The 7274-nt window shown below is 54.3% G+C and overlaps 1 pseudogene; it reads left to right on the forward strand.

The window, feature by feature from the left end:
- Positions 1-6467: 6467 nt before the first annotated feature.
- Positions 6468-6790, forward strand: LOC114209631 (large ribosomal subunit protein eL36 pseudogene; annotated as a pseudogene).
- The last annotated feature ends 484 nt before the right edge of the window (positions 6791-7274 follow it).

Genomic DNA, 7274 nt, shown 5'->3' on the forward strand with positions numbered 1-7274 from the left:
GAGGGGGCGCCGGGCCTGGGGGGGGGGGGAGGGAGCGCGGGCGGGCGCGGGGCTGGGCGGGCGCGGTGGAAGCCGGCGGGCGCGAGTCGGGGCTGGGGGTGGCCTGGCGGGCGGAGAGCGGCGCCGCTTCAAGCCCCCAGCGCCGAGCCGAGCGCAACTTTCGCTCTCATCGCCGCCCGCACTTCACTGGCACTAACTACTCCGGGAGCCGCGAGCGGGCGGGGGGGGCGGGGCCTGGCGCGAGAAGGGGGGGAAAGCCGCGCGCAGCCCAACCCGAAGCGGGCTGGCTCCGCCCCCCACGGGGTCCCATTGGCTGCTGTGGGATTCGGACAGCGAGCGGCCGCGCGGTTGGCTCGGCACTCCCGTCTGTCCAAGGGACGGGGGCGGGAGCGCGGGGAGGGGGAGGCTCCGGGCTTCCGTTGGTCAGGTTCGGTTGACGCGTATCGCCCGCTGTACGTGGTTTGAGGTTTGCAATCTCTCTACGCCCCATGATCCATCTCTCTAGGCAATAGCGAGGAGTTAGCTGCCCTCCCCGCCCCCTCCCTCTGCTGCGGCCCCCCCACCCACTCACCTGCGCTCACCCCCTGCAGCCTCTGCCCCTACATTCCGCGAAGGGCCCCACTGTGAGTCCCGTTGGCTTCAAAAACTAAAATATGCGCGACACGAAAAGAGAAATTGAATACAAGGTCGGGACTACTTTCCCCCTCGCGCGGAAGATTACAGCCACAGTTTGAATGGGTTCTATACAAAGAGGGGAAACTAATTGGAAGAAACTAATTGCGCCCCCACCTTTCCCAAGGGATATGGGGGTGCCTCGGTGCCGGTGGTCCCCGGTGCAGGGGACAGGGTTCCCAGGTGACAGTCTCCCCTGGAGAGAAAGGAAGCAGTGTGAGGGCTCGGAGGGTCTGTGGAGGTTTCTGCTAATTGGGTGGGGGGAGGCTGGAAGTCGCCGCAATTGCCGGAGTTGCGGGCGCGGCGTCCGCGGGGGCCGGAGGGAGGGTCCCGAGCGGCCCCTGCCCAAACGCGGAGTCCGGGCGCCGGGTCCCCGGCCATCCCCGATGAGCGTTTAGTCCTCAGTGAGGGGGCCGAATTGCCCCTGCAGGAGGGGGCACTTGCAGAAATGAGGAGGAGGAGGACTTATAGAAATGGGCTGGGGCCAGGAAGGGTAAAGAGGAAGAAGCTATTTTCATCCCAAGCCCTTGGTAGGGGAGGAGGGTCAACTTCCTCCCAGGCAACAGCCACTTTTCCGGATCTGCTGCCTGCCCTGCCTCCCCCAGTCCCCACCGGGCACCCGGCGAGGGAGAGCACGACCCAGCCCGAGACATCCCCGCCTGGAGGGTGGTCACCAGCCAGCCTGGGGGCTGCTTTACCGCTGGCTGGGGAGTGGGGGGAATGCGGGACTCCCCTGGAGGTCCGCGTCAGTCCCACCTCCACAGCCCCCCCAAAACAGCGCGCTGATCCTGCATAATTAGGAGGCAAGAGAAGATCTAGAAATGATTTTTTTTTTTAATTCAGCGGATAGCTGTTTTTCTTTTAAGTAACTTCAAACCCGAGCTTTATAGGGGGACAGTTTACACCAGCTCTAGATATAAATAGCTACAGGGAGAAATCTGGAGTTTTATGTTTTTAAAACCTGAATAAATAAGCAGAGTGTTCTCATCCACATTTTATGCAGCATGAACCATCATTATTAACTTCAGTGAAGTAACCACATTCACTTCTGCCTAAAAGGCCTTTAAGAAACAGGGCTGGGAGCCCTCCCAGTGGAGGACCCCTGCCCCCACCAAGTTCAGGGTCGCATCTTCTGGCCTCCCCTTAAAAGGATGCTCCTCTTGGTGGAGAGCCCCAGGCGTTGCAGATGTGTGCCCTTGGGAACCCCCCTCCACCTCCACCACCACCCCCCACCAGCTGGCCTGGGTAGGGTGCCGACAGCAAAGCCCAGGGTTAGGAACCAGAGGTGGTATTCTGGGGCCCAGCCACCTGCTCACTTGGAGTCTATGAAATTCTACCACCAGACCCTGGAATGATTAGCCTACAACAGCGCAAAGGTGATATTAAGTCATTTATTAGGGCAGCAGGGATGGCGTGACAGCAGGTCATGAGCACCACCCACCAAGCCCCAAGGTTGGGGCTACTTCCTGACTGGGTTATGACTGTGGTTACAACATTGGGCTATCCCACGATTCACTTTTTTCAACAAATATTAACATCTAAGTTACCTCGACATGTGCCGAGGCCTCTTTCTTGTTTGACCCCGAAGCCACATGGCTACCATACTGGCCTTGACCCTCCCAGCTTCCTCATCTGTAAAACACAGACAGCAGTAACCACTTCCCGGCCTGGTGAATTTTCTGGGGAGTCCATCTCCCCAGCCCCAATCTTCGTCTGCCATAGGGAACCCTCCAACCTTAGGAAAACCCCCTTCCTGCACCTCCTATTGCTTGGGGTGGCGGAGGGCCGCTGGGGTGTCCACACACAACCCTTCTGATTGGGAATCTGTGACCTCAGACTTCAAACAGACAGAGTCAGCAGCCCTACCGTGTGTTCCAGGGACACTCTCTCCCACTCTGAGACTAAGACACCCACCTTCTCTCCTTTCCTCACACCTCCCACAGTCCCTTCTGCCCTCACTGCCAGCCAACGACCTTGGGTGACCTTCTCATTCTTGGGCGAGAAAAGCTGAAGCCATCTAATGGGATCCCTCTGGACTTCCAGGCCCCAAATGGACACATGCGCCGGCCGGGCACCCACTCCCCTCCCCTTCAGGCCCTCCCCCACCCTGATCTGGGTCTCAGGCACCTGCTTCCCACTCCCCTCCCCTTCAGGCCCTCCCCCACCCTGATCTGGGTCTCAGGCACCTGCTTCCCACTCCCCTCCCCTGGCTGGTCTCCTGTGCCATCAACCTCTCTCTTTCCCCTGGGTCAGCATTTTCCAAAGAAAGGGGAAATCTCTCCCTTGCTTCCAAGCCTCCTCTGCCTCCTTCCCCTCTCCCTACTCCCCAGAGAAACCTGGAAAAACGTGTCCACTCCCTTCCTTCCTTCCTAGTCTTTCTTCGTGCCACCTTAGCCGGGCTGTCCCCACTCTTTATTCTTGCTAAGGTCATCCACAACCTCCAGGCGTCCCAATCCGGTGGCCAGTTAATGGTTTCACTGAGCTCCTCAGCAGCGCCTGAGTCCATCACTCCACCTTCTGGAAACTCCCTGAGGGGTCTAGACCTCAGGACGCCTGGTTCTCCTGCCTCACAGACCGCTCCCTCCCAGTCCCCTTTGCAGCCTCCATCCTCCTCCTTTCAACCTGGTGCGTAGTAGGTGCTTACTAAATAATTATTTTTTATTTTTTTTAAAGATTTTATTTATTCGACAGAGAGAGACAGTGAGAGCAGGAACACAAGCAGGGGCAGTGGGAGAGGGAGAAGCAGGCTTCCCGCCGAGCAGGGAGCCCGATGCGGGGCTCGATCCCAGGACCCTGGGGTCATGATCCAAGCCGAAGGCAGATGCCTAAGGGCTGAGCCACCCAGGAGCCCCTCACTAAATAATTATTGAGTGAGAAGTGAGCCTTAGGGGATACAGGCTGCTGTTGGTGCACAGAACAGGAGCCAGTTGCAGTGAGGGGAGGATTCATGAAACAAGTGAGTTTCAAGACTTGGTACACGCCCTACAAGAGGGGAAGACCTTTGAATTTCGTCAGCCCAGCATCTCCGCGGAGCGAGCCCCTCCCCGCCATCCTCCTTCGGGAGTTTGGCTTGGGGCCTGACAAGCATGTGACCCAAGCCTGGCTAATCAGAGCCCCCCAGACCCTGGCTGCCGGGACTGGCTCAAGCATGGGCACATGACCTAGCCAGGCCGATCGAGGTCCTTTCTGGAACTTTTTGGGGAAACTCTTAGGAAAGAGTCTCTGTCTCTCTCTCTGAGGACTAGGAAAGCCTGGAGCCTCCAGGGCAGGGCCAGGGACCTGGGTCCTGTGCCCAGGCTCCGTGTGGTCGGTCTGTAGCCCAGGCACCTGAGAGAGGGGTCCTCGCTTGTCCTGGCCCTGCTCAAGGGAGCACCCCCTACCCGACCAGCCTGTGGAAAGAGGAGGGCTGAGGCCTGATGGGATGTTTGGAACTCTCCTCCTCCCCACACCCTATAAACGGCCTGAAATCCTGGCCTTTTAAATGGAGCAGTTTGAGTTTCTGCGAGAACGCAAAGACTCCTGGGGCGCCTGGGTGGCTCAGTTGGTTACGCAGTTAAGCGTCTGCCTTTGGCTCAGGTCGTGATCCTGGGGTCCTAGGATCCAGCCCCAAAGCGGGCTCCCTGCTCAGTGAGGAGTCTGCTTGTCCCTCTCCTTCTGCTCCTACCCACTTTATTTATTCTCTTAAATAAATAAATAAAATCTTTTAAAAAAATGAACTCAAAGACTCCTGACCGCTACAAATAATTAGGCATTAACCTGGTGCAGAGCAAGGGAAAGAATGTGTAGGCAGAGGAAATAGCACCGACCCCTCTCCTGTGAAAGGCTTAATGAAAATAGTTGGGGCGCCTGGGTGGCTCAGTTGGTGAAGCGTCTGCCTTCGGCTCAGGTCATGATCTCAGGGTCCTGGGATCGAGTCCCGCATTGGGCTCCCTGCTCAGCCGGGGAGTCTGCTTCTCCCTCCTGCCACCCCTGCTCCTCTGCACTGCTCATGCTGTGTGTGTGTGTGTGTGTGTGTGTGTGTGTGTGTGCGCGCGCGCGTGTGTCAAATAAGTAAATAAAATCTTTAAAAAAAAAGAAGGAAAATTAAAAAGCTGGTATCTTCGGGGTGTGCCTGTGTGCGCCGTTCTGCTCTCAGCCTTGAAATCCTGCACTTATGGAATCAGCCCAATAATCCCATGAGGTGAACACAGTTTTGACGGTTCACCCATGCCTTGCAGGTAAGCAAACAGAGGCACCTAGGGAATGAAGTAATCTGGCCAATGGAGGGGCCTGCATGTCTCAGCCACACAGCTCTGCAGTCTCACTTTGTTAGCAAATTCTGCTGGGCAAGGAGTAGCTTCCCCAAGCCTGCCGCCAGGCAGAGGGTGAAGGGAATTGGGGGCTGGGGTGGCAGGAAAACAGCCCAGAAGCCAGTCCTGGGAGGGTTCGAACCCCCAAGACTATTGAGAAACTGAGATATGAGGCAGGAATTTTAGCCACCCCAGGAGTTCTTAACCAATCTGTAGATAGAATTCAGGGGGACCGTGAACCAGGGAGAATAATTACAGCTTTATGAACCTTCTTTCACTGAAATCCAGCATTGTCTTCAATTATGAATGTAGGTGGTATTAGCAATGGCTGCCACTCTGTCACTCATAGTATTCACGATACTGTCTCATCATCACACTACAACTGTTGGAAAGATCTCAGAATAACTTGTACACTCACCTCCAAAATCACAGAGATGTTAGACCCACTGCCAGATCTTGTTACCTTTAATGTGTTAATAACTCAACAAATAACTCAAAATGGATCATAGACCTAACTGTAACAGCTAAAACTATAAACCTCGTAGGAGAAAACAAAGGAGTAAGTCTTGGTGACCTCGAGTTAGACAAAGGCTTCTTAAATACATTCCCAAAGCATAAGGAACAAAAGAAAGAAGTCGATAAATCAGAGTTCTTCAAAATTCAAAAATTTTGTGTTGCCAAATGATACCATCAAGAAAGGGAAAAGACAGTCCACACAATGGGAGGCAATATTTGCAAATCATGCCTGGTAAGAGACTTTATCTGAATATAGAAAGAACTCTCACCACTCAATAATAAAAAGATTGAATAACCCAGTTTTAAAATGGGTGAAGTATCTGAGTAGACATGTCTCCAAAGAAGATCTACAAATGGCCAGTGAGCGCCTGAAAAGATGCTCAACATCAGTTATCAGGGAAATGCAAATCAAAACTACAATGAGGGCGCCTGGGTGGCTCAGATGGTTAAGCGTCTGCCTTCGGCTCAGGTCATGATCCCAGGGTCCTGGGATCGAGTCCCGCGTCGGGCTCCCTGCTCCTTGGGAGCCTGCTTCTCCCTCTGCCTCTCTCTCTCTCTCTCTCTCTCTCTGTCTGTCTTTCATGAATAAATAAAAAATAAAATCTTTAAAAAAAACTACAATGAGATACCACTTCATATCCACTAGGATGGCTGGAGTGAAAAAAGATAATAGCCAGCGTTCGTGAGGATGTGGAGAAATTGGAACCTTCATACCCTGCTCCTGGGTATGTGAAATGGTGCAGCCACTTTGGAAAACAGTCTGGCAGTTCCTCAGAAAGTTAAATATGGAAAAAATAGGGGAAAAAAAGTTAAATGTAGAGTTACTATATGACCCAGCAATCCCACTATTAGATGTCTAACCAAAAGAATCGAAAGTGTATGTCTGCACAAACACTCATACATAAATGTCCATAGCAGTATTATTTACAGAAGCCAAAAAGAAACAGTGTCCAGCCCCTCTGTCTCAGTAGCCATGGAGGGGCAGCAGCTATGGCTCTGCGCTCCCCTGTGGCCCGTGGGCCTCAACAAGGGCCACAAGGTGACCAAGGACACGAGCCAGCAGAAGTACAGCCACCACCACGGTGGACGCCTCAGCAGCCACACCAAAATCTGTTCAGGACATGATCCAAGAGATGTGTGGCTTTGCCTCATATGAGTGGCGTGTCATGACGCTGCTCAAGGTCTCCAAGGACAAGGGGGCCCTCAAGGTCAACAAGAAAAGTATGGTGACACACGTCTGTGCCAAGAGGACAAAAGATGAGCTGAGCAAGGTCCTGGCAACCATGAGGAAAGCAGCAGCCAGGAGGGACTGAAAACCCACCCCCTCTCTACGCAATAAAACCTTTTCAGAAAATGAAAAGAATGGGGCGCCTGGGTGCCTCAGTCAGTTAAGCGTCCTGCTCTTGATGTCGGCTCAGGTTATGATCTCAGGGTTGTGGGATCGAGCCCCACATTGGGCTCATGCACTGGGCACGGAGTCGGCTTGAGATTCTTTCCCCTCCTTCTCCCCCACCCCACCCCCACCCCCCGCCGCCATGCGTGTGTGTGTGTGTGTGCGCGCGCGCGCGCGCGCTCTCTCTCTCTCTCTTGCACGCAAATAAATAAATCTTTAAAAAAAAGAAAGAGGGGTGCCTGGCTTAACCAACTGAGCCCTGTCTGGCTCAGTTGGTTAAGCGTCTGCCTTCAGCTCAGGTCATGATCCCAGGGTCCCTGCCGAGCGGGGAGCCTGCTTCTCCCTCTCCCTCTGCCTGCCGCTCCCCCTGCTTGTGCTCTCTCTATCAAATAAAGAAATAAAAT

The sequence above is a fragment of the Eumetopias jubatus genome, unplaced genomic scaffold, assembly GCF_037043125.1.
Source record: "Eumetopias jubatus isolate StellerSeaLion01/CBP00866 unplaced genomic scaffold, mEumJub1_p1.0 scaffold_7, whole genome shotgun sequence".
NCBI classification, from domain to species: Eukaryota; Metazoa; Chordata; class Mammalia; order Carnivora; family Otariidae; genus Eumetopias; species Eumetopias jubatus.